Source organism: Oryx dammah, unplaced genomic scaffold (genome assembly GCF_014754425.2).
Source record: "Oryx dammah isolate SB20612 unplaced genomic scaffold, SCBI_Odam_1.1 HiC_scaffold_4, whole genome shotgun sequence".
Lineage (NCBI taxonomy): Eukaryota > Metazoa > Chordata > Mammalia > Artiodactyla > Bovidae > Oryx > Oryx dammah.
The window spans coordinates 78293758-78317535 of record NW_024070188.1 but is presented as its reverse complement, the minus strand read 5'-3'; the positions used below and the strand labels follow the sequence as shown (position 1 = coordinate 78317535).

At 45.8% G+C, this 23778-nt stretch overlaps 1 protein-coding gene across 1 annotated transcript in view; it reads right to left on the bottom strand.

Moving 5' to 3' along the window:
- Positions 1 to 13817: 13817 nt before the first annotated feature.
- The window catches only part of SCAF8 (SR-related CTD associated factor 8), a 217014-nt gene continuing 207053 nt past the window's right edge, over positions 13818 to 23778 (bottom strand). Inside the window, exons 22-23 of the transcript XR_005720821.1 lie at positions 18262 to 18454; positions 13818 to 14856 (exon numbers count right to left, since the gene is read on the bottom strand). The gene's annotated coding sequence lies outside the window, so the exon portion shown is untranslated. The remainder of the gene's footprint in view (positions 14857 to 18261; positions 18455 to 23778) is intronic.

Here is a 23778-nt window from a genome sequence, read left to right as displayed (position 1 = left end):
GGAGAAATAACAACCTCAGATATGCAGATGATACCACTCCAGTGCAATAAGTGAAGAGGAACTGAAGAGTCTCATGAGGAGGGTGAAAGAGGAGAAAGAAAATGCTGGCTTAAAACGCAACATTCAAAAACTAATATGGCATTCAGTCCCATCATATAATGGCAAATAAATGGGGAAAAAATAGAAGCAGTGACAGATTTTCTTTTCTTGGGCTCCAAAATCACCATGGATGGTGACTGCAACCATGAAATTAAAAGCTCCTTGGGAGGAAAGCTATGACAAACCTAGAGAGCGTAATAAAAAGCAGAGATATCATTTTGCCAGCAAAGGTCCATATGGTCAAACCTATGGTTCTTCCAGTGGTCATGTATGGATGTGAGTTGGACCATAAAAAAGCCTGGGCACCAATGAATTGATGCTTTCAAACCATGGTACTGGAGAAGACTCTTGGGAGTCTCTTGGACTGCAAGGAAATCAAACCAGTCAATGCTAAAGGAAAATCAACCCTGAATGTTCACTGGAAGGACTGGTGCTGAAACTGACGCTCCAGTACTCTGGCCACCTGATGTGAAGAACCAACTCTTTGAAGAAGACCCTGATGCAGGCAAAGACTGAAGGCAAAAGGAGAAGAGGGCAACAGAGGATGAGACGGTTAGACAGCATCACTGCCTCAATGGACAAGAATTTGAGCAAACTGAGGGAAACAGGGCAGGACAGGGAAGCCTGGCGTGCTGCAGCCCATGAGGTTGCAAAGAGTGGGACATGGATTAGCGGCTGAACAACTGCAACAAAATACACAAGCTAAGAAGTTGTTATTGCCTTTACTAATTCCAAAAATTCAGAGGTTTAGTTTCCTTTCTCATGGAAAATCGAAAACATTTCCTGGCTTTTTGACGCAGTCTTCCTAGTAGGTCCTTCTAATTTTTAAGCGCAGAGAAAAAGGTCTATAGACTCTGGGAGGTAGACCTTGCTCTGCTTGCCATTCATTTCTTATGATGGGTAAATAAAGCAGGTCATTTAACTTCCAAAACATCAAGTTTCTCTTCTGAAACATGGGTTGAATTAGATTTATAAAGGTTATTCTGTTCTAGAATGCTTACTGATATATAACAACTATTAAAGGAATACAGCACAATTTGTGATATGGGACCAACATTCTGAATATGCATATGTAACTATTAATCCTCATGTCTGTATCACTACCATTTACATATTCTTTTAAATTTTGTCATCTCTTCTGTTCCACACAAATATAAATGTACTTTTACATTTTGAAATTATTCAAAAAATTTTAATGCACTCTATAAATGTTTAATGGAGAAGAAAATGGCAACCCACTCCAGTATTCTTGCCTGAAGAATCCCATGGACAGAGGAGCCTGGTGGGCTACAATCCAAGGGGTCGCAAAAAGTCAGACATGACTGAAGCGACTTTGCACATAAACGTTTAAAGGTTTTTCTTTAGATAACAGGAAAACTGTATGGGTTGTTACCTAATGTTGACAATAAAATACGAATTGTGCCCATCTATTTTCAGAATTACTCATTAACTGATTTGCTGAAAATTCAAGTGCTGGCTGCCAGCTCGGTATATATCATTCAAGTTTTAGTGCATTTTCTAACGAGATTTATCAAGCCATCAAAATTTAGCTTCTGTGACAGATAGCTTTTCAGAAAATGCCATATTGCAATGACATTCTCCTCTCAACACACACCAAAACTCCAGTAATACTGACATCCTTCTGGACTCAATTTCTTCACATATTTAGACTAACGGCCGAGGTAGAACTTATTACAGTTGGATTTAGCAACATCTTGAAATTTCTAAAGACAGGTCGTCTAAAAATTCCAATTACATAGAAAACTGAAATGGAACTAAGCAAAACACTGCCTATTATATTTCTTAGAAAATGGCTTACTGAAAAGGCAAAAATGCTTCCTTGTTCACAGTTATTACAAAATATTTAGATGGGTCTAGTAGACTGAAATTTTCCCTACTACCTTTCATTATTAATATCTTATAATTAACACACTTACTATTAATATGCTTATAATTAATATATTAAATTTTTTCTTTAGAGCCCTTGAGTTCCTTTCTAAAAATTTGTTTCCTTTGTTTAGTAACGTCATGTCCAACTCTTTTGCAACCCTATGGACGCCAGGCTCCTGCTTTACATGGGATTTTTCAGGCAAGAATACTGGAGTAGGTTGCCATTTCCTCCTTCAGGGGATCCATCTTCCTGACCCAGGGATCGAACGTGCAACCCCTACACTGGCAGGCAGGTCCTTTACCACTGAGCCACCATAATGCCTGGCAAACCACACATCGTGGATCAATCTGAAATACGTAAAACTGTACTGCATTTCTCTGTGGATAATCTCCAAATCTCTTGCCCGACCTTGGCAAAAATTAACCAACATGGTTAGGTACGCACAGCCTTATACAAGTCATGTCATATGAGAATCCTGCAGCAGAAAGATGTAGGCAAAGACGACCTGGGTTCAGCTCTCCACGCTCCCTTTCCAAGTCAACTGTCCTAAGAGTACAAGTCTCCCCTGAAGGGCAGAGTTTGTCAAGGTAGAATCAAAGAGCCACCAGCCACAGCTCGATGTGCTTCAAAAACTGAACCTTCAGTCTCCAGAAACATCATCTCAGAGTGACTTTCAGGAACCTGCACTCCCAAAGGGGTATTTATACAAATTCAGGCTTGAAAATTCCTATCACTGTCTTTCTCCATCTGGAAGAGGCGGTAACAAGACTTTGCCATTCTCTCCAAAGTCCCTTCTGGCTTCTCTTCACGGTCTGTCCTGCTAAGACTCAGCAGTGCCACCATTTATCAACATTCTCATATAGCTTTACCTTGACCCAGTGCATATACCTTCTACGTATATTCTACCTGGGGACTTTGGCTACATCTATTCTACATGGCTACTCTGTTTCTATCCATTCTATGCTGCTATTTTGTTCCACATATATTCTAGCTGGCTACTTTGTTTTGCACCTATTCTAAATGGCTGTTCCCTTTATATATATGGTTTTCAGCTACTCTGTGCTACATATATTCTATATGGATGCTTTGTTCACCTATATATTCTACATGGCTACTGTTTATATATATTCTACATGGGTATTCTGTGCTTCATATATTCTACATGGCAATTTTGTTTACATATATTCTATGCCTGCCCTGCTCTCCATATCTTTTTCTTCAATGCCTCCGTTACAGCACTGATCTCTGTTTATCTTACATTCATTCTTCAAGTTCAGCACTGAATTCCCCTCCACCCAATTCCAGAGGCTTTGATAACTTAATTCATTTCAGCGTATTCCAGATATGGTCCTCCTTGGTTTCTGTTTATATGTATAAACGCTCTCTTCTGAGAGCACAGTTAAATCCATTTTAAACCAATCTCATGGTTATCCATAGTGGTAAGGGTAAATATGACTATTATTCTATCAACCATCATCCTAGCACTTTCTCCTGAAGAGGAAAGTTCATGAGAGGAATTTGACACCTCAGCTGATAGAAGACACTGGCAATCATTAGAGAACAATTTTATTTTCTCCTTGAAGAATCCAAGGCCCTCCAATGTTTAGCCAAGCTGCAAAATGAGTAAAAAGTGTATTCCAGACCAGAGTCTAGATTAATACACAGTATAATGATGTTGTTACTATTCCACACTTAAGATGGAGAAAACTACTATTTTTTAGCATTTTATTACTGATAAAGTCCGCTTGAAGAGTCAAATATTTGGCAAAGGATCATTCAACTTCATAATCATGGAACAATCTCAAACATGAAGAAATAGGAGAACAATTTTAATGGACACTTCATGCATTCTATCAACCATCATTTAAGAACAGCCTTTAAAGGCATCACGTTGGCCCTGGAAGAGGTACAAAACGAAAGTAAACCCTCCCCATGTGATGGAGAAGTCACCCACAACTAAATATCCCACAATGAACGCCTCAACTGATACAGACCACATACAGACAAAGTGCCTGGAAGCACAAGACAGAGTACGTCATGCTCCGAGAAAAGGCCCTGCTGAGTCTCAATGAATGATGAGAACAGTTGGCCAAACAGGGAAGAACCATCCAAGGGAAGGACAGAGAGAGGAAAACCAATGGAAAACGAGAGGACTGTGAACTCCACTTTGCAGCCCAACTCACAGCTCCATGCTCACCATCCTTGTTTTATATCATTTGATAAAGCCGATCCCATCCACAGGGAAGAAAGAACTAACGCTTCCTAAACTCGCATCCTGGCAGGCAGGGTTCTAAGCACTCTATGTTAATTACTTGATTAATTTCTCAATTCTCCAAATAATCTTCTATGAAGAAAGCACTGCTGTCACCTTCCTTGTAGTTGAAAATCCTAACACAGAGAACACTTTTCACAAGACAAAAAGCTATTCTCAATTTAAAAAACAACAAATGTTGCACAAAAATTCATCACTATAAAGACCCTTTAAAGGATTTTAGAAATCCTTAACTTTTACCAGTTTGAGAAGCTTTCCAAGCTTATTTACTATGCCATTTCCCAAACTGTGGATGCCAAAATCCAAAATTCTAGTTTCTCACCCTATTCCCAATGCAAAAAGTCACTTAGTAGTGGGAACTCTTGAAGAACCATGTCCAAGAGACACACTCAGAAATGTAACCGGTGGATTTAAAAGAAACCTTGTAATCCAACACCACTGACAACACAATGAAAGCTGCAGCCCAGATTCTGTTCCTCAATCTGCAAACCTCCTAACTGGAAACAAAGCAGACCCATTTCCAGCTGGACAGGACGCAGGGAGAGGAGTGGGCTGGATCCCAGACCAGACCAAGTCCAAGATAGGAAATACATTAGACGCTCCTGGCAAGGAACCTTCTCGGGCACCAGCCTGCGTCTCCTGGCCTCTGTTGGGAGGGCTTCAGATAGGGTACTTTTTGTTCTTTCTTAAAATTCTGAACTCATAAAAGCTTTCAGATTCTACACTGTTTTTATTAAAAATCCTCGATTCCTTTACAATTACAGGCACATGAACAGTTGAGAGAGGGTGGGCAAGAGGAAGGAACACACAGTTGGACAGCCAGGCTCAAATCTCAGCGGTGTGATTTCCTGTGTGAACCTAGGTGAGGGGTCCCCCGCAGGACCCCCAACCTTCTCCCCCTGCATTGCTGAGGCTGTGATGTGAGGTCTGTGATGGTTCTTAGCCGAATGCACTGCCCCCTGCACTCTTACCTGCCAAGTCCATCCCACCCCCTTCAAATCTCAGGACTCTGTGCCCTTGTGTGTTTCCACCGCCTTATTCACACTGCCTGTGACCATATGCCCAATTACGACTGATCATTTTTCTGCCGGTCTGGTTTTCTTAAATCCACTCACCACACTTGCTTTTCCATCACTTGCCTTTCTTTCCTATCTGCAGCTCTCTTATTGACCTTCAGAGACTAAAAATAATTAGCTTGTGTTAGTTGCTCAGTCATGTTCAGCTCTTTGCGACCCCCACGAACTCTAGCCTGCCAGGCTCCTCTGTCCAGGGAATTTTCCAGGCAAGAATACTGGGGTGGGTCGCCATTCCCTTCTCCAGGAGATCTTCCTGACCCAGGGTTTGAACCCAGGTCTTCTGCACTGCAGGCAGATTCTTGACTGATGAGCCACCAGGGAATCCTAAACCCAAAGTAACCATTACTGCGTGCATCAGTGCTAAGTCTCTCAGTCGTTTCTGACTCTGCAACCCCAGTGACTGTAGCCCACCAGGCTCCTCTTTCCATGGGTCTCTGGGCAAGAATACTGGGCGGGGTTGCCATGCCCTCCTCCAGGGGATCTTCCCAACTCAGGGAGTGAACTCACATCTCTTACATCTCCCACACGGACAGGCTTTACCACTACCGCCACCTGGGAAGCATTTCAGGGGTCACCAAATACTTATCCCACGTGAAGAGCAGTAAGATAGCTGTTCAGGCTTCGGTTTCCTCCTCATTCCACAAGAGCCTTGCTCTTCTATTCGGAGGAATAAACTGGGTGATGGACAGAGAGAGCTCAGCACAGTGCCTGGGAAGCACTTCCTGCCATCGATTCTAACTCTTCTTACTCCTCAGTGTTCTAAAGCTTGCAAAGTGCTTTCATACGTGTGAGCTCACTTGCCCCTGCTACCAACTCTGAGACTCAGGAGGTTCCAGAAAGAAATTGAGGTTGGTGATGTTCAAGGTTATCAGAAAGAAGGCTAGTTGGTGGACAGACCTACTGATTCCAAACCCTTACTTTTTCTACTGATGCCTCTTGGGTCAGGAGTTCTGGCTTCTTTTATAGAAAGCAATTCCTACCCACCTCCTCCAACACTGTTACTGAATTTAAGAAACACAAACACGTGGGCCAAATTCCACTATAATGATTCCAAAGGACTTCGGTCTGTGCTATATCAAATAATTACTTTAAATAAGAAAGCTTTCAACTAGCTCATCCATTCATCATCCAGCAAACATTTATCACCTGCCTACTTCAACAAGGCACTGTGTTTGGGGATGGGAATCCCCCCTTTCCCTGAGATATTATAATTAGTCTATGCCTTTAAGATTTCCCAACTGAAGCCAATACTGGAAGATATAGAAGCTCGAATACAAAGAGCACTTGAATCAATAAAGCAATGAACTAAGAGCCAGAAAATCTGAGCGCCTGTCTTGGCTGCGCCCCTAGCTGAGCTCTATGACCTGGGACAGGTTCCTAGTACTAACTTTCCTTACCTATAAAATGGGGAAACTGGTCCATATTATCTTTAAAGTTCTATGCAATGAATTCTAGAGATTCCAGGATTCTATATGATTATCAAGTTCTTTTGATATGTAATGGTATATGATTTTATACAATTTTATGAATGTTGGTGAGATGATCCACATATTGACTTTAGCTTGAAAAATATCTCCAGATTGCCCACAAATGGTTAGAAGTTTTTAACAACATACAAATCTGGAGCATTTTTAAGAATCTTACAGCCAACTGAGTTTGCAAACTGCCCCACATACAAACTCCATTTTTTCACGTGTAAATTGCAACCCTAAATGCTGATCTCATTTGGAGAATTTAAATAAATCTGATTCAAAGCCTTTTTTCTTCCTTCTTTCAATTCTGTGATATGTCACTCTAAGATGACTTTAATGCTTATGTACAGTATGGCACTTCATCCAATGTACTATAACACATGTTCGTGTGAGCCAAGCTCTTTATGGCCTTACTTTTAAGAGTCCCGTACTCTCTCTCAGCACATCATAATTAGATGGATACTTAGTGCCTTGAAAGGCAGTCAGCTGAGGAGGCCCACCACATGTTGGCACACATCTTTGATGCCCACCTGTGAATTCATTCCCCCAGATTCTCCCCTATAGTCAAGGAGAAGACATCTAAGAATCACTTGAACAGCCAGACATAAGAGCAAACTAAAGCCCATTCCTATATCCTGACTTATATGAGAAATCTGCCCCCAAACTCCCACTTCCTAGATGTCTGTAGAGATGCTTTCTTCTCTCTCATTTGAGGAGACTTGACTGAGCTCCTGGCCAGTCAGTCTCCATGGTGGATGCTGAGTCTAGTAGCAGAGAGAGGGTGAAGCAGGGCCAAAGCTAGCCCACCCTGGACCTTCAGGAAAATTAGAGAAAGTGGTTCCTTCCAGTGGAGAGGCGGGCACCAGGGGCTTGGGAAGTGGAGTGCAAATTGGATTTCAGCCTCCACTTGCCCATTGGACAGGATGACCCTGTACAGTGAACAACTCACACAATTTTACAAGGTCGCTTCCCTGTTGGCTCAGACGGTAAAGAATCTGCCTACAATGCAAGAGACCTGGGTTTGATCCCTGGGTCAGGAAGACCCCTAGAGTAGGAAATGGCAACCCACTCCAGTATTCTTGCCTGGAGAATTCCAAGGACAGAGGAGCCTGGGAGGCTACTGTTAATGAGACGGCAAAGAGTCAGACACAACTGAGCAACTCACGTGCATGCACACACGCATGGCCAGAGGTGTTATAAAAAACAAACCGTTCTAACAGATACCCGACTACTAGAGAAGAAAGAGCTTAACCGCCCAGCAGTAAGGAGGGAGGAGAGCCTGCTGCAGAAGGGATGTGACTGACACATGACGGACGTGTGGGTAATCAACAGATGGATGAATGGAGTGAGAGCAGTATAAACAGAATGCTCATTCATTCCAGACAGTGGTCTGGAAATGACAACTTGGAAGGCGTCTGATGAGTCTGTGTGTGGGTGTAAGGGGAGAGGGAGGGAGAGACTTTTGTGTGTGTGTGTGTGTGTGTGTGTAAGGGGGTAGGGAGAGACTTGGAAGGCAGCTGATGAGTCTGTGTGTGGGTGTAAGGGAAGAGAGAGGGAGAGATGTGTGTGTGTGTGTAAGGGGGTAGGGAGAGACTTGGGGGAGAGGGAGAGTCAGGACAGGAAGCTGGAAAGGCAGGCAGGGGCCAGATGATGAAGCATCTTATACATAGGCAAATTAAGGTGCTGAAATGGATTCTGACACCATTAGGGGCTCCTTTTGCCACTGTACATAATAAACTCTTCGATTACACCTTGCCCTGTTTTTAACGTTCACCAGTCACAAGGTAATTAGGGACTCCGACTCCAAAGCAAGAAGTTTCATCCTATAAACTGAACAGGTAAAAGTCAATGGAAAAGAAGTTTGCTTTTAGAACTGCACCAATCTTAATACTACATTTTCAGAACATAAAAAGCCTCAAAGAACACCAGACAGTGTTTAAGTGTGTATGTACACAAGATCTATTGGCTATGCTCAAATGATAAGACCAGAAATTGAAAGTTTATTGAGAGCCTAGAGCTTAAATATTTATAGCATATGGTCTGCACCTGTAAGACTAGGAAAACTTTAGGACTTATTAGCCACCCTCCAGCTTAACTCTATCCGAGAGGATTGGAGATAACCAGGTGCTGTCGGTTAAAATAATTTTGTCAGCGGCCTTTGAGGAAGGGGAGGTAGAACGGATGAATAAGCATGAGAAGAGAACCCCAAGACCTTGGCCACGTGGTGAGTAAAGGTCTTATCGCGACCCAAGGCTGCGTCGATTACAACTGTCACCAGGCAGCCTCTCCCCGGGCCTCCGCAGAGGCAACGCGAAGGGAATGATCTTCAGGACCAAGCCGACTCCCCTCCCCCCAGTTAAGTAAAGTTACCCCACTTTGCTATTTTAAAAAGTTAAGAAGCACAAGGAAGCTCAACATATTAAGTTTCACCGTATCTTAAAGAGAAACGACCCCGGTGCAATCGTTCCCCCCTCACCTTTGCGGCGGCTGCCCGGCCGTCAATTGTTGGAAGAATGGCCTCTTTTCTTTCCAAAACTGTTTTTGGTAAATATGATCCGTTTGCGACACGACGTGTCGGTTTTCCCAGAAACTTGGCACCTGGGCCCCTCGGAGCGGAGCCGGGCGGGGGCGCGGCGGCGGGACTCCAGCCCTTCCGCCCGGCGGCCCCCGGGCTCGGGGGACCCTGAGTTCGGAGATCCGAGCCGCGCTGGGCCGCCTCACCCCAGAGGCCCCGACGCCCTACCGCGGGGCTCGGGAAAGCGTGTCCTCCGCGCCGCCAGCCTGCGCGGGGTCCGGGGCGCGCCAGGGCGCCGCTCCCGGTGCTCGGGGCACCGCCGGCTGGGCGACCGCCGCCGCCACCCTAGGCTCCCTGCCCGGGGCAGGCGGAGGAGGGCGCGGGGAACAAAGCCGAGGCGGTGGGCCGCCCGCCCCGAGCCCCGGGCCGGGGTGGTCTGGACTCGCCCCCACCCCACTCCTCCCCATCGCCCCCTTTACCTGGGTGGAGAGCCCGACACCCGCCCGGGCCCCTGATCGGCGACACGGCCGTTCCCCCGTGGTCCCGGGTGCGCGCGGGGCGGCGCCGGCCGAGTTGGAGAAGTTGCCGGGGTCACTTCGTCCACGCGCGGGCGCTCAGCCTCCGGCGGCCGCGACTGCCCCTCGCCCCGCACGCAGCGCCTTTGGCGGCGAGAGGAGCCGCACCTTCCTCCGGGGCCGCTGGGCCCGCCTCCTCCCCGCCCCCGCCGCCCAGCCCAGCCCACCCCCCACCATCTCCCATCCTCCACTCCCCCCACCACCAAAAGCCCCCACCTCCACCCCAGGCCGGCGCGCATCCGCAGCCGCGCCCACAAACCAGCCCCCCGACCATCCCTCACCCACTCCCGCCCCCGTACCCCGCGATCGCCTTCTAGGACGTCCCCAACTAATCAACAGCGAGAACTCCGCGAGCTTTGAGTAAGCGCCTTCCTGTGAACTCGGTGCTCTGCCTGCCATCGAGGATGCGAAGCATTAAGATCCAGTTCCTTCCCCATAGCGCCAAGAGAGGGAAGGTGCTAACTTGGGTACCGCTGAGGGCAGGAGCTGGCGGTATCTGAAGCCCCGTGCAGACAGGAGAGACTGCTAGTCTCCTAAGCTTCCCAAAAGAGCGAGAGGGAGGAGACGGCGGGGGGCGGGGGGGTCCCTCAGGAGAATTCGGACCTTCCAGGCGAAAGCTGTAGAGTTTATGGAGAAACCTGAGGAATCCAGAGGCCCTGGGTGATGGAGGGGGTAGGACGCTCGGGAGAACCAGGAATGAAGGCTGCGTTGCCATGATCGGTGTCTCTGCCTTTACAAAGGCTCTCCCGGAGAGAGAAGGAAGGGGGAAGTTACAGTCCGTGTGCTCGTGTGGGTCCTTCAAAAAGCAGGCACCAAGGCAGGGGTAGATACGGAAGGATTTTCTTAGGGGAGATGGCGGTGGGATGAAATGTGAAGGGATCCTGGGGAGGCAGGCGTCCTGCAAGGCTGACCCCAGTTAAGGAGACAGAAGCAACCAGCCTGACCTCCTGGCAGCCTCCAGAAGATTGTGGACGAGTCCTGCGTCCAAAGAGACCCATCCCAGGGGGACCAGTTCTCCTTGGCACCCACCTGCCTTAGCACCCAGCAGGCAGACAAGAAGTGTGGCCTTGTGCACAAACCCAGACATGAATTTCAGGGCACACCAGCCAGGGCCCTTGCTCAGTTAAACTCCAGAAAGCTGGAGAGGGTCGGAGATCTTCAAGGAAGCTTCTGCCAGCTGGCACCAGGCTAAAAGACAAGTGGAAGCAACCTTCCCACACACAGCTACAACTTTTAAATGAGGTCCCAAGGATTTGCTGCTCTCAGACACACCTGGCTCTCCATTTTCGACTGCCACAGGTCTTCCCTGCGTAGACCCTCCCTGGTTCCTGCTCACGTGACTCTGCCTGGGGAAACACCTCCCATCCCACTCACTCTCCAGTTCCGAACTCAAGCATCACCTTAGCACAGAGCTACCACCCTGGGATCTTTACGTGCTTTTCACTCCAGCTTCTTGTGTCCTGTTTTTTCACACTTCTTCCAAAAAAAATTTTTTTTTCTGATTATTGCAGACTTGGGAAAGTACATGTAACCTAAATGTCTCCAACTCCCCCCGCCCAACCCCCCTTCAAAAGACACCTTCTCAGGATAATCAGAGTCTGAGCCCCAACCTATGTGTTCCAGTCTGGGTCTAATCAGGAAAGAGAAACCACACAGTAATTAAGCAGTAAAAGTTTAATATAAAGCATTAATGGGACTTCCATGGTGGTCCAGTGGCTAAGACTCTGTGTTCTCAATGCAGGGGGCCCAGGTTCGATCCCCCATCAGGGAACTAGATCCCACATGCCAAACGAAGCATACTCATGCCACAACGAAAGGTCCCGTGCAGGCTAATAAATAATAGGAAAAGCAAATTATTAACTATATGACAGGATTTGGAGCAATGAAGGGTTGACTAGTTAGAAGTAAAGAGAACTCAGAAGAGAATAGGGACAGCACATATAAATATTTTCTTAGGCAGCCACAACCCATGGGACTGTGACAGAGCCTTCCTCTATCCCAGCCTGAGACCAGAGCCTGTTGGGGAGAAGGTGGCTCTGGCTCACCAAGTGCAGGGAAATCACTGTGGTCTCATGCCAGTGGAACTTGCTGGAAATCCACCCCCTAACACTTACTGAATATCGACCCCCTTGGGTGTAGGGAAACTGTTCAAAAGCAAGTGTCTTATGGAAAAGCACTTCCCTGCAAAAACTACCCAAAAGAGATGCCAGAAGGAGCCGGTGGCCGCTGGATGCCACCTGGCACTGCAGAACCCTGGTATTGCAGGAACCAGTCGAGAGGCCACAGCAACCAGCAGGCAGAGTTGTGCCCTCTCACAAGATCTCCCCAACGCCCTGCACTGATAATGCTAAACCACAGACCAGCTGGCAAAGGAAGCTACGCAAAAGGCCCAGACCCCGTTTTACAAAGAAGGCGAAAAGGGTGAATTTGGAGCTGACAGTGACGGGCACACTATGTAACCTCAGCAAAGTCCAGGCATTGTCTGGTTTCCCTTCCCCTAACATGCCTGCACGTTCCGGTGGCCACTGTTCTCTCTCGGAATCTCACCTTACTGCCCTTTCTCCCCTCCGCCTGCCATTTTGTTCCTGACTGCCACTCCCTCCGCTGCAAGTTGGCTCAGCATTTTCTCCTACAGCTTTACAAGGGGGAGGCCAGCTTCCTGGCCCAGCTTCTCACACCACAGCTGTGACCACATTGAGAGGGTCAACAAAATTGAACAGACATCTTGGGGCAACAGAAAGGGAATTGCAGAAGGGGAAAATAAAAGAGCTGAAACCAACTAATGATCCCAAAGATGTGAAACCATCCAGAGCATCTCTCTCCTGAGCCCAAACCCCCCAACAGGACCCCCAGCAGAATCCAGGCTGCAATGCTATCAGTGCCTAGTGAGAGAGGCCTCAATCTTAGTTCCACTCCATTCAGTAAAAAAAATAATCAATCTGCAGAGATGAAGCTCTGTCTGTAGTAAAGGTGAGCATTCTAGTCGTTAGGGAGAGAAATTTTACCCTCCAGGACTAAAACTTGCTCAGTTATTAATCCATTTATGGAGACTTTTAATCCATTTATGGAGAATTTACTCAGCACTTGGCCCTGTAGCAGGTCGTGGGTATATAATCAATGTTACAATGTGAGGGAGATGCATAGCAAATAAATCATTCTACAAACACTGCTTTTTGTGTCTCTGCTAAGAGGCAGAGCATAGAACAACGAGTTAATCCAGCTCTAAGGGACGAGTGAATTGGCTCCATCAATGCAGGTGAAGGGAGCAGTTAATTTGAAGCCCTGAGGTGGGACAGAGCTGAGCCCATCGGAAAGGGAGGGAGAAAGGACAGAAGAACCAGAGAGGAGGCCACAGAAGAGCCAGTCACGCATGCTCTTGTAGGCATGTTAAGAATTTTGGATTTTATCCTTAGAACAATGAGAACCTTCTGAAGGTTTTAAGCACCAGTGTAGCTGGAGGGTGGAGGGTGGGGCAGGGGGTGGAGAAGAAACTGGAGGCTCTATTTGGGAAGGGCATGTGGAGAATATATGAGACTAGAGTTCAGAACAGTTTGGACCTGGAGACGAAGACAGAGAACTAACTGGCCGGGAGAAAGAAGGTCTAACCCAGGGCCTGGCTGAGATTCTGCTGGGAAAGACTGCGCAGAGACAGGACTCTCGTGAGATAGAGTGCAATCAGCAAAGAAAGCTGAGGGGAAAGAGCCAGGGGCCTGGGAGACCATCAGGAAGTTATCATCTTTGATAAGCAAGATCACTTCCCTTTAGAAATACCAAAGGCCCAATTAAAGCAAATCTTTTCGGGGATTCAGTTTGAATATATCTTTGGGAGTAGGTAGAGTAGGTAAAGCAAATCTACCTATTCCCGAAGATATATTCAAACTGAATCCCCGCAAAGACCAGAACAGCCTGGTTTTTTAAAAAAAAGGCAAGCCCCAGTGTTCTCACTGTCCACTCACATCATCGCCACCAAGATGCTTCAGTTATAGCATCCAAGTATTTACTAGAAAGTTAAAAATAACATTGGCTATAACCCCACTCCCTAGGAAAAAGAAAACTCTTCTGTCATATTCTTTTACAGATTTTTTTTTCATACTTAAATTACTCAAACCTAATTTTCTTGAAGGGATCAACCCAGTTCATCTTTTTACCCCCAGTGATTTTGTATGTTTTCTGGCACCTAAAAGGTGTCTAGCAATGTTCACAGAATTGAAATTTGTTGCCAGAATCTTTTCTTGGACTTTCTGGTAGCAGGACATTGAGTCGAAGGCTCTAACAAACAAGTCATCCTTCCCCTGTTCTATGTCAGAAAGAGTTTTCTTAAAACACCTTTCTAGTTTTTTGGAACTTTTCTGTGTGTTTTGGAAGTTGTGGTTTTTTTTGTTCTCTTTTCTCTCTTTCCCAGAACCTAAGGGAAGAGAGTGTTTTTTGCCAAGTAAACTCTCCGCCTCAGCCTGGGCCCCGCTGGTTACAGAAATGACATTAGACACACACACAATGGTAATACCACTCAAGAATGGCTGCATTTCATACCTATCTCCACGGAGCTCAAATTCACTTTTACGGCCTCTTTGTGGGCGAGAAGGAGGATTCGAGTGATGGTTACTTCCTCTAAGAGCTTTTCTATTACTTCATGCCCCGAATTGACAGGCTCCATGCACCTCCCTCCCAGCGCCCCAGGATCCAGTAAACAAAGACCACACTCACGCCAGCCCAGCGTCTCCCAGCACTGCAGGCAGTGTTGCCAGCAGGACAGGCTAACTTTGGAAAAGTCGAGATTTCCCGGGGCGGGGGGCGGGTTTGGCGGGGGGAGTGGGGGGCCGGAGCGGGGTGGGGGGGTCGGGTAGCTTTTTCAAGGGAGGCTGCAGCTTTGCTTTCTGATCACTGGCCCAATGCAAATAGTTTCTTTCAGCCGTTCCAGGAGCTTGCACGAGCCACTTCACAGCACTTTTCCAGCTCCTGAAAGAAAGAAGGCATTAGGCCTGATTACAATTCCCCAAAGCTGTGTATACTCTGATAATCTGGATCCACCCTGCCCTGCCTGCAAACCAGTTGCATGTATGTCTGATGTGTAGTGGGGTGGGGCGGCACACCGGCTCACACGGTGAAGGACTTTTCTTTCTCTTGCATTCATTTGACCTGTTTTTTCCTTCCCACTGACAAATAACTATAAAAGTCTTTCACTGTTCTAATTTATTAGAACTAATTTATTCTTGGAAGAAAAAAAATGGTAAGATTACTTTGTTAAAAAACAAAAGGTAAGATTACTACCCCATTATAAAAGGTCTATGCTTGTTTAGAAGGTTGCTCAAGATTCCAGGTCTAAAAAAACACATTTAATCCTGCAGAGAATCTGTCTTGGCCAGGGCTGATGCTGTCTCTGCTCTAGCCCTGAGATGGAAAGCATCTCCCTCCATCTCCAAAGAGGAGACAGAGGTCCTCAGTGCTCCCTGGAAAGCATGCTACTCCTACATTTGTGAGTGAGCTTCGAGCGGATCAGCCCAAGTTACCAACGTCCTGGTCTGGCTTCTGTGTAACTTACATGTGGACAACCTCCAAGACCAGTGAAAGACTTTAAATCTTGGGCTTCACCCTCAAAAGACACACCCTTGGGAAAAAAAAAATGCCTGTGATATTGACTGTTTTTGTTGATGTTGTTGTTTGGGGTTTTGTTTTGTTCTCTTGGCCCAGTGGTGCAGCATACAGGATCTTAGTTCCCTTACCAGGGATCAAACCCATGCCATCTGCAGTGGAAGGATGGAACTGTAACCACTGGAGCACCAGGGAATTCCCTGATTGTTCTACGTTGATAAAACTCATGTTATTGTAAGTTTGTTTCATTTTCCTTAACTTAGGAAATCTGATAAGCATATCTGAAAATGTAAAAGTATTTTCTGAATCAACATAAAATATCAATTTTAAGGCTTATATACCTTAAAGAGGTCCAGTCGACTCTTGTGCGACAGCTGGCTATGTCTCCAGCCTTTATTTTCACCAGAGCCCTCAGCCGAGGAAATGTGTTTGCTGAACCCATGAACTTTCCATGAAACGCAAGACGTATAAAACAAGAGCACGCCTTTTCTCTCAAGTCCCCCTTTAGGGCCCTAAGTTCCATGTTTTCAACCCCCCCGTCCCATTAGACTTGTCCTTGGACTTCGTCGCAGGATCTCTATTTGGGCTCTTCCTGAATTCCTTGTACTTCCTCCCAGCCCTGTTCATCAGGTTGGGTCATTTCCATTTGCCCTCAACAGCACAGTCTTCGTAACTTTCTGTTATATAAGTGCTGCTTATTATTATTATTGAAAGTGTTCGGGGTTTGGAGTTTGGATGTCACAGTTCTAAGTGAGCTGGAAGGGAGGAAAAACAGGTCAACTTCCGTTCATGGGCTAAGACAATTTAAGCCACGTCTGAAGTTGAGGGTTGTTGGGATGGAGCCATCTGGTATATGGACAAGATCTTAAGTGAGTTTTGACCTTAAACTACATAGAGAATGGATTTCCACCATTATGTAAGAACCAGCAGCTTTCTCCTCGTAAGTGGAGCTGTGAAATCCATTTCGGTATACAGGTGTGGTGGGGGTGTTTGTTGTTTACTCACTACGTCATATCCGACACTTTTGCAACCCCATGGACTGTAGCACGCCAGGCTCCTCTGTCCATGACATTTCCCAGGCAAGAATACGGGAGTGGGTTGCCATTCCCTTCTCCAGGGGATCTTCCTGACTCAGGGATCAAACCCAGGTCTCCTGCACTGACAGGTGGGTTCTTTACCACTTGAGCCTGGGAAGCCCATGCCTGTGAGTAGTGAGAATAAATCACATTAACTGTTATGTTACTAAAAGTTACTATTTGACGATGATATATAATTTGTGGGTTTCAGTTTCAAAGCTAGGGCATTAAATGAGCTAAAATCTGACCTTGAGCTCAGATTTACATGTTTGCCAATTTCTCCTTGGTCCGATATATCTCAAAAGGAAGAAAAAGAAAGTCTTAGGGTATCCTATAACAACTATAGTAAATGTTTATCAAATGGACCCTATACATTGCATACTTACATATATATGAAATAAACATATGTGCATGTCAATACATATAGGCAGTTTGATTCTTTTAAACAGCTTCATTCCAATGCATTTTTTAAAAGAAATTTACAAACTTTAGTAACAGAATGAGGAAATTATGTCATGCAGAAAAAAATCTGCCTTTTGTCTAGCACATTACATACTTATTAGATTAACAGATACATAAATTAGTAAATCTTTATTATTTAATTTGGACAATAATACCCTGACTTCATGGCAACTCTTTGGTTTCTCACCCAAACTTTCTTATTAGAAAGGTTAAATAAGCCATAAGCTTTAAAATCCACACGCCAGGCTTTTAAATCAGATACAGTTTTTGATAGGACTATGTATAACCTTTCTATAACAAGTTAGGTCTGTATCTTTATACTGTAAAGAAAACATCTCCATAAAAAAAATTTTTTTTTAAATCATTTTGGCATTGCAGTGTTCTCTTCTAGATTTTAAAACTACCACCACCATCTGCAGTGGTTCCCCAAAGTTACAGGATTAATGAAGTCTTTTCCCTGCTATTGCGTTAAAAGTTTTAAAAACATTCCTATTTTACCTTTTTTTTAAAAGGAGAAGAAAGAAAAAGAAAAAAACCTTTGTTGTTGTCTACTCTGCATGCTTCTGGAACACCTTGCTCACTCCCACCTTCCTTCCCCCTCTCCCAGGAAGGGACGGGAACTCTGTTTGCATATTCTATTATTATTTCACGTCATTGGAATGAGAGTCTCGGCAAACACACTTTCTCTTGTGGAATTCCCTAATAAAAACAGACAGCTTGTTTTGAACAAGCAGCCTCTGGAACAGGAGAAGCAGCAGAAGCTGACTGGGTTTTTCCTCCTGCCTCACAGATGTCTTTATCATCTGAATATACACTCCCAGCCCCCAGGCCCATGAGAGAACTTATAGAGCAAGTTTTCAAAAATATTTATTTTTTACTTATTTGGCTATGCTGGGTCTTAGCTGTGGCATGTGGGATCTAGTTCCCTGACCAGGGATCGAACCCGAGTCCCCTGCATTGGGAGCGTGGAGTCTTAGCCACAGGACCACGAGGGAGGTCCCTATAAAGCAATTTTGGATTATTTGAAATAGAGGGACTTAATTTGTCACCTGGTTTCGACAATTTCTTGCTTCAAGTACGATTTCCTACAACCGGATAGCATCAATTTGTGCAGAGTCCTACATGGACCTGAAATTTAACTGAGAAAGGCACCCAGTCCTGACGACTCTTGTTAACCAGCAGTGTTCTCATGGCTACCAGCTCGCGCAGAAACCCAAGGACATGCCAGATTTACCTCCTGCAGGAGGAAGTGGTTGAGAAATCCATCTTCTTCTCACTGTGATGAGGTAATGAGAAACACGCCGTCCTGAGGAAGTACTAGAGGGACATTTGTGTCTCCCCAGCACCATCCCAAGGGCAAGATGAACACAGCAGTGATTGACAGGCAGTGGTGGAGACCTGCTGTTAGCTTATCTGTCTACCAGCTCCTGCGAAAGCAAGCCAAAGAACAAGCCATAAGTCTACGAGTCATTCATGAACTCCTTTCTGCTTTGAAAATGTAGTTCGTGCTTTCTCATTGTCATTATTATGGCATGGATGAGGCTTTCTTCATAGCTCAGTTGGTAAAGAATCTGCCTGCAGTGCAGGAGACCTGGGTTCGATTCCTGGGTTGGGAAGATCCCCTGGAGAAGGCAATGGCAGCCCACTCCAGTATCTTGCCTGGAGAATCCCACAGACAGAGGAGTCTGGCAGGCTACAGTCCATGGGGTCGCAGGAGTCGGACACGACTTAGCTACTAAACCACCAACCATGACATGAATGCTCATTGAATATTGGCTCTTGATGATTACAATGACCTTGTCCTTGGGCACATTGGAAGCGGGCCATGGCCTTCCTCGTTCCATCCTCATCTCTTCCCAATCCCAGGACAGAAATCACACAATCAACAATGGTCATCTGTTGCTAAGAACTTAAGCTGTGAACTTTCTCGGGAGATATTTGTACTTTAATTGTAAACCTAACGATGCCTTCGAGAAGCAGAGGAATGATGCTACCCGATGGATCTCAGACACTCGTAGAAGCAAGGAGGCAATCTGACTGAGACCTCCCTGGAGCTCTTCAATGCCCCCAACAGGTCCACCCTGATGGTACACATTTATATGAGGAAATACCGTACATAGCTGTCACTAATTCCTTTCCTGGTGAGACCTTGACCTGAGCTGTTTTTAACTGCAAAATACACTTGGTAGTAAACTGTATCTGTTTCCTCAGTTGCTGTGAATTCTGACTCAAGCCAGTTCAGGTTAGCTTAATGAAACAAGAACCAGGAAAGCAAAAGCTTTCTGGCAGTTGCCTCCTGTACTGATGTACTGAGCTTGGGCCTCCCTGGTGGCTCAGCTGATAAAGAATCTGCCTGCGATGCAGGAGACCTGGGTTTGATCCCTGGGTTGGGAAGATCCCCTGGAGAAGGCAAAGGCTACCCACTCCAGTATTCTGGCCTGGAGAATTCCATGGACTGTGTAGTCCATGGGGTCGCAAAGAGACGCCCATGACTGAGCGACTTTCACTCTCACAGAAGGCAACTGATGCAATATGAACTCAGGGAATTCCCACATGGAGAGAAGCAGATGAGGGCTGCCCAGATGTAAAAGGAACATGAAAGGTAATCTTGAAAGGAATATAATATGAGCTCAATGCCTGAGTTCCATATAAAATGTGAAGACACGTACAGAAATCTAATGTCTTTCGTTTCGATAATTGGACTCAACTTGGTTTACCAGCCCCCGTTTCGAGTTTGCAGTTGTATTCATTCCCGAGGGCTGCCCTGGGAAAATGTCCACACATTGGGTGGCTTTAAACAATAGAAATTTATCGTCCCATAGTTCTAGAGGCCAGAAGCCTGAAATGAGTGTCCACAGGGCCGGGCCTTTGTGAAGGCTCAAGGAGAGAATCTCTTTCACACTGGTAGCTTCTGGTGTTTCCAGAAATCCTCAGAGTTGCTTGGCTTGCAGATACATCACTCCCATCTCTGCCTCTGTCGTCATGTGGTGTCTCTTATTGGGTCCCTGTATTTTTTTTTTTTTTTTGGTCCTACCGTATTCAGGCTTCCCAGGTGGCTCAGCGAGTGGTAAAGAGTCCACCTTCTAATGCAGGAGACACGTGTTTGATTCCTGGGTCAGGAAGATCCCCTGGAGTAGGAAATGGCAACCCACTCTAGTGTTCTTGCCTGGAAAATTTCACGGACAAAGGAGCCTGGCAGGCTACAGTCCATGGGGCTGCAGAGAGTCAGATACAACTGAGTGACTGAGCACAGCATGCAGGGATGGAACTTGTGTCCTCTGCAGTGGAAACCCGGAGTCCAAACCCCTGGACCACCAGAGAACTCCCCGTCTTCTGCTCTTCTTAAAGAGACATCAGTCATATTGGATTAAGGTAAGGTGAAGTCGCTCAGTCGTGTCTGACTCTTTGCAACCCCGTGGACTGTAACCTACTAGGCTTCTCCGTCCATAGGATTCTCCAGGCAAGAATACTGGAGTGGATTGCCATTTCCTTCTCCAGGGGATCTTCCCGACCCAGGGATCGAACCTGGGTCTCCCGCATTGCAGGCAGACGCTTTAACCTCTGAGCCACCAGGGAAGCATATTGGATTAGGGCTGCCTCTAATGACCTCATCTCAGCTTGACTACCTCTGCAAAGACTCTCTTTCCAATAAGGGCATATTCGTAGGTACCAGCCCTTCAACATATCTTTTGAGGAGATGTGATTCAATCCAGAACAGTCATGGAAAAGGAAATCTCACCCCTCCCAAGAAATGTAGTCCCTTCCAGTTTAAAAAAACCTTCCCATATTTTGTCTGTTTCAGAGTTTTCCACGATCTGATCCCCTTCTCTCTGAAGGAGGCTGGGCGTGGTCGGGCCAGGTGAGAAGCAGGTCAGAGCCCGCCCGGGTGAGGCACACTGGCCCGGTCTTCCGCGGGTCCCCCTTGCCGGGACCTAGGTGTGGACTTGGTCTTTGTTGCAGATGCTGCCATCCTGGGTTCCAGCCTGGGCCCACATTGTTAGGACTCCACAGGCTGTGTCCTCCTTTCAACTGGGAGGCCTCCTCCTGTCTGCGGGGCTGTTTTCAGCCTGGCTCTAAGCCTTACAGACACAAAGAGGAACAGACAGGTTTGGGAAGGTTCCGCCTTCGTTCCCCACCGCGCTTGGAACCTCCGGGGCACCTGGGACTGAAGAGCTGATCTCTGACTGTCAGTCTAGCACTGGCCTTCATTTGTTTATTTTCGGTTCACTGTTCCACTCACTGGCAGGGGGCTTCCAAAAGTTTCTCTGCGCTGAACCGGAGGGACACACTTTGAGATCCCCAAGCTCTTATCCCTGTCTCCAGGGACAAGGCCCAACGGTCAGAGGGCAGAACTCCACCCAGCACCACCCATCCTCCCTTCATCCCAGCTCATCCCACCTCAGCCCAGGAAAGGCTGTCTCTGCCCAGTGTTTGGGGCTGGCCCTCAGGACACCAGACATGCTTCTCATTCTACAGTTTCCCTCGGAACTGCCCCCAAATCTACAGTCTCATCCTTGACTTAGGCTACAGAATATAAAGGAATGGCTTAGACTAAACCAACCCTTCTGATGCCAAAAGAAAAAAACAAGCTAGCAGGAAATCCAGATGAATCTTTATGCGCACACACTCATATGCTTGGGAGTCATCAAAAAGCTGCCCAGACACTGAAGTCTTAAACCAAAATCCCTGAGAAAAGGGGATTCTGGAGAGAGGAGCCCAGCGTTTGAATTCCTCTTCCCTTTGAGGTGTTTCCCAATCATCATTTTGACTGCCAAAACAGTCAGAGAGAAGGTATCTGTGATTATGGACCCCATAAAGGTCTGGCACCCAGATAAACTCTGAGGAATCAATTCAAAAAAACCCTCATTGCAATTTAAAAATAGGCAAAAGATTGAAGTGTTACTATATGAAAGAAGAGGTTCCGAAAGCTAATAAACATTTAGAAAAGATGCTACACCTCAGTCATCAGGGAAATAATAACACAAACAGACCCCACCATCTACCCTCCAAATGGCTAAAACAAAAAAGACGACAACATCGTGTTAGCAAGGATATGTATGATTCTCATAAATTGCCCGTGGGGGTGTAAATTCATATAGTCACTTTGGAAAAACTTTTTGACAATAACCACAAAAACTGAATAGATGCTATGACCCAACAATTCTTCCCCAGTGTATACACTCAATGGACGTGCACTTAAAAGTGCACACCACTGGTATAAAAATGTTTCTAGAATCATTATCTGAAATAGCCCAAAGGAGAAATAACTCAAATGTCCCTCCACAGTAGAAAGGCTACATCAAGTATAGCATATTCATATCATGGAATTACTATAATTATTACTATACAGCACAGTAAGGGAATCAATTCCTACCAGAATCTTACAAGCATACCGTTGTGAGAAAGACAGCAGAAATAAATTATTAGGTACTACGTGGTTCCATTTATACAAAGTTCAGAAATGTGTGTGTGTGGCTCAGCCACTCAGTCATGTCCGACTCTGTGTGACCCCATGAACTGTAGTCCACCAGATTCTCCAGGCAAGAATGCTAGAGTGGGTTGCCATTTCCTCCTCGAAGGGATCTTCCTGACCCAGGGATTGAACCTGTGTCTCCTGCTTGGCTGGCTAGCGGTTACTTGTGGTGACTATGTCGGGGGTGGGGGTGGGGGGAGGGGAGCAGGGAGGGAAATATTATGGTTATGTTCTGTTTCTTAAAGAGGACTGTGGTTACACAGGTGTGTTTATTTGAGTAAACCCACAAAACTGTAACATATGTTCAGTGCATTTTTCTGTCTTTATGCAATTGTAATAAAAATATCATTAAAACAAACATTTCTCAAATAGACTCCTGACATTGAAATTTAGAGCTATCGCTCCTAGTACATTTCATCTTTGTGTTAAATGGGATATAAACTTTATTAAGATTGGAATTGCTTTTTAGGTCTAATAATTCGACTAGGTAATATTTGCCTTTAGGCAAGGTCTGCTCAAGTTGATCACTCAAATCACTCCACCTAGTTGAGCTCAGCTCCAGACTTCGCTTGCTTTAATTAGGTCAGTCAGTTCAGTCGCTCAGTCATGTCTGACTCTTTGTGACCCCATGGACTGCAACACGCCAGGCTTCCCTGTCCATCACCGATTCCCAGAGTTTACGCAAACTCCATCACATCAGTGATGCCATCCAACCATCTCATCCTGTGTCATCCCCTTCTCCTCCCGCCTTCAATCTTTCCCTGCATCAGGGTCTTTTTCAATGAGTTGGTTCTTCCCATCAGGTGCCCAAAGTATTGGAATTTCAGCTTCAGCATCACTCCTTCTAATGAATATTCAGGATTGATTTCCTTTAGAATCTCCTTGCAGTCCAAGGGACTCTCAAGAGTCTTCTCCAACACCACAGTTCAAAAGCATCACTTCTTTGGGGCTCAGCTTTCTTTATGGTCTAACTCCCACATCCATACATGACTACTGGAAAAACCATAGCTTTAACTAGATGGACCATTGTTGGTAAAGTAATGTCTCTGTTTTTTGATATGCTGTCTAGGTTTGTCATAGCTTTTCTTCCAAGGAGCAAGCGTCTTTTAATATCATGGCTGCAGTCACTACCTGCAGTGATTTTGGAGCCCAAGAAAATAAACTCTTTCACTGTTTCCATTATTTCCCCATCTATTTCCCATGAAGTGATGGGACCGGATGCCATGATCATAGTTTTCTGAATGTTGAGTTTTAAGCCAAGTTTTTCACTCTCCTCTT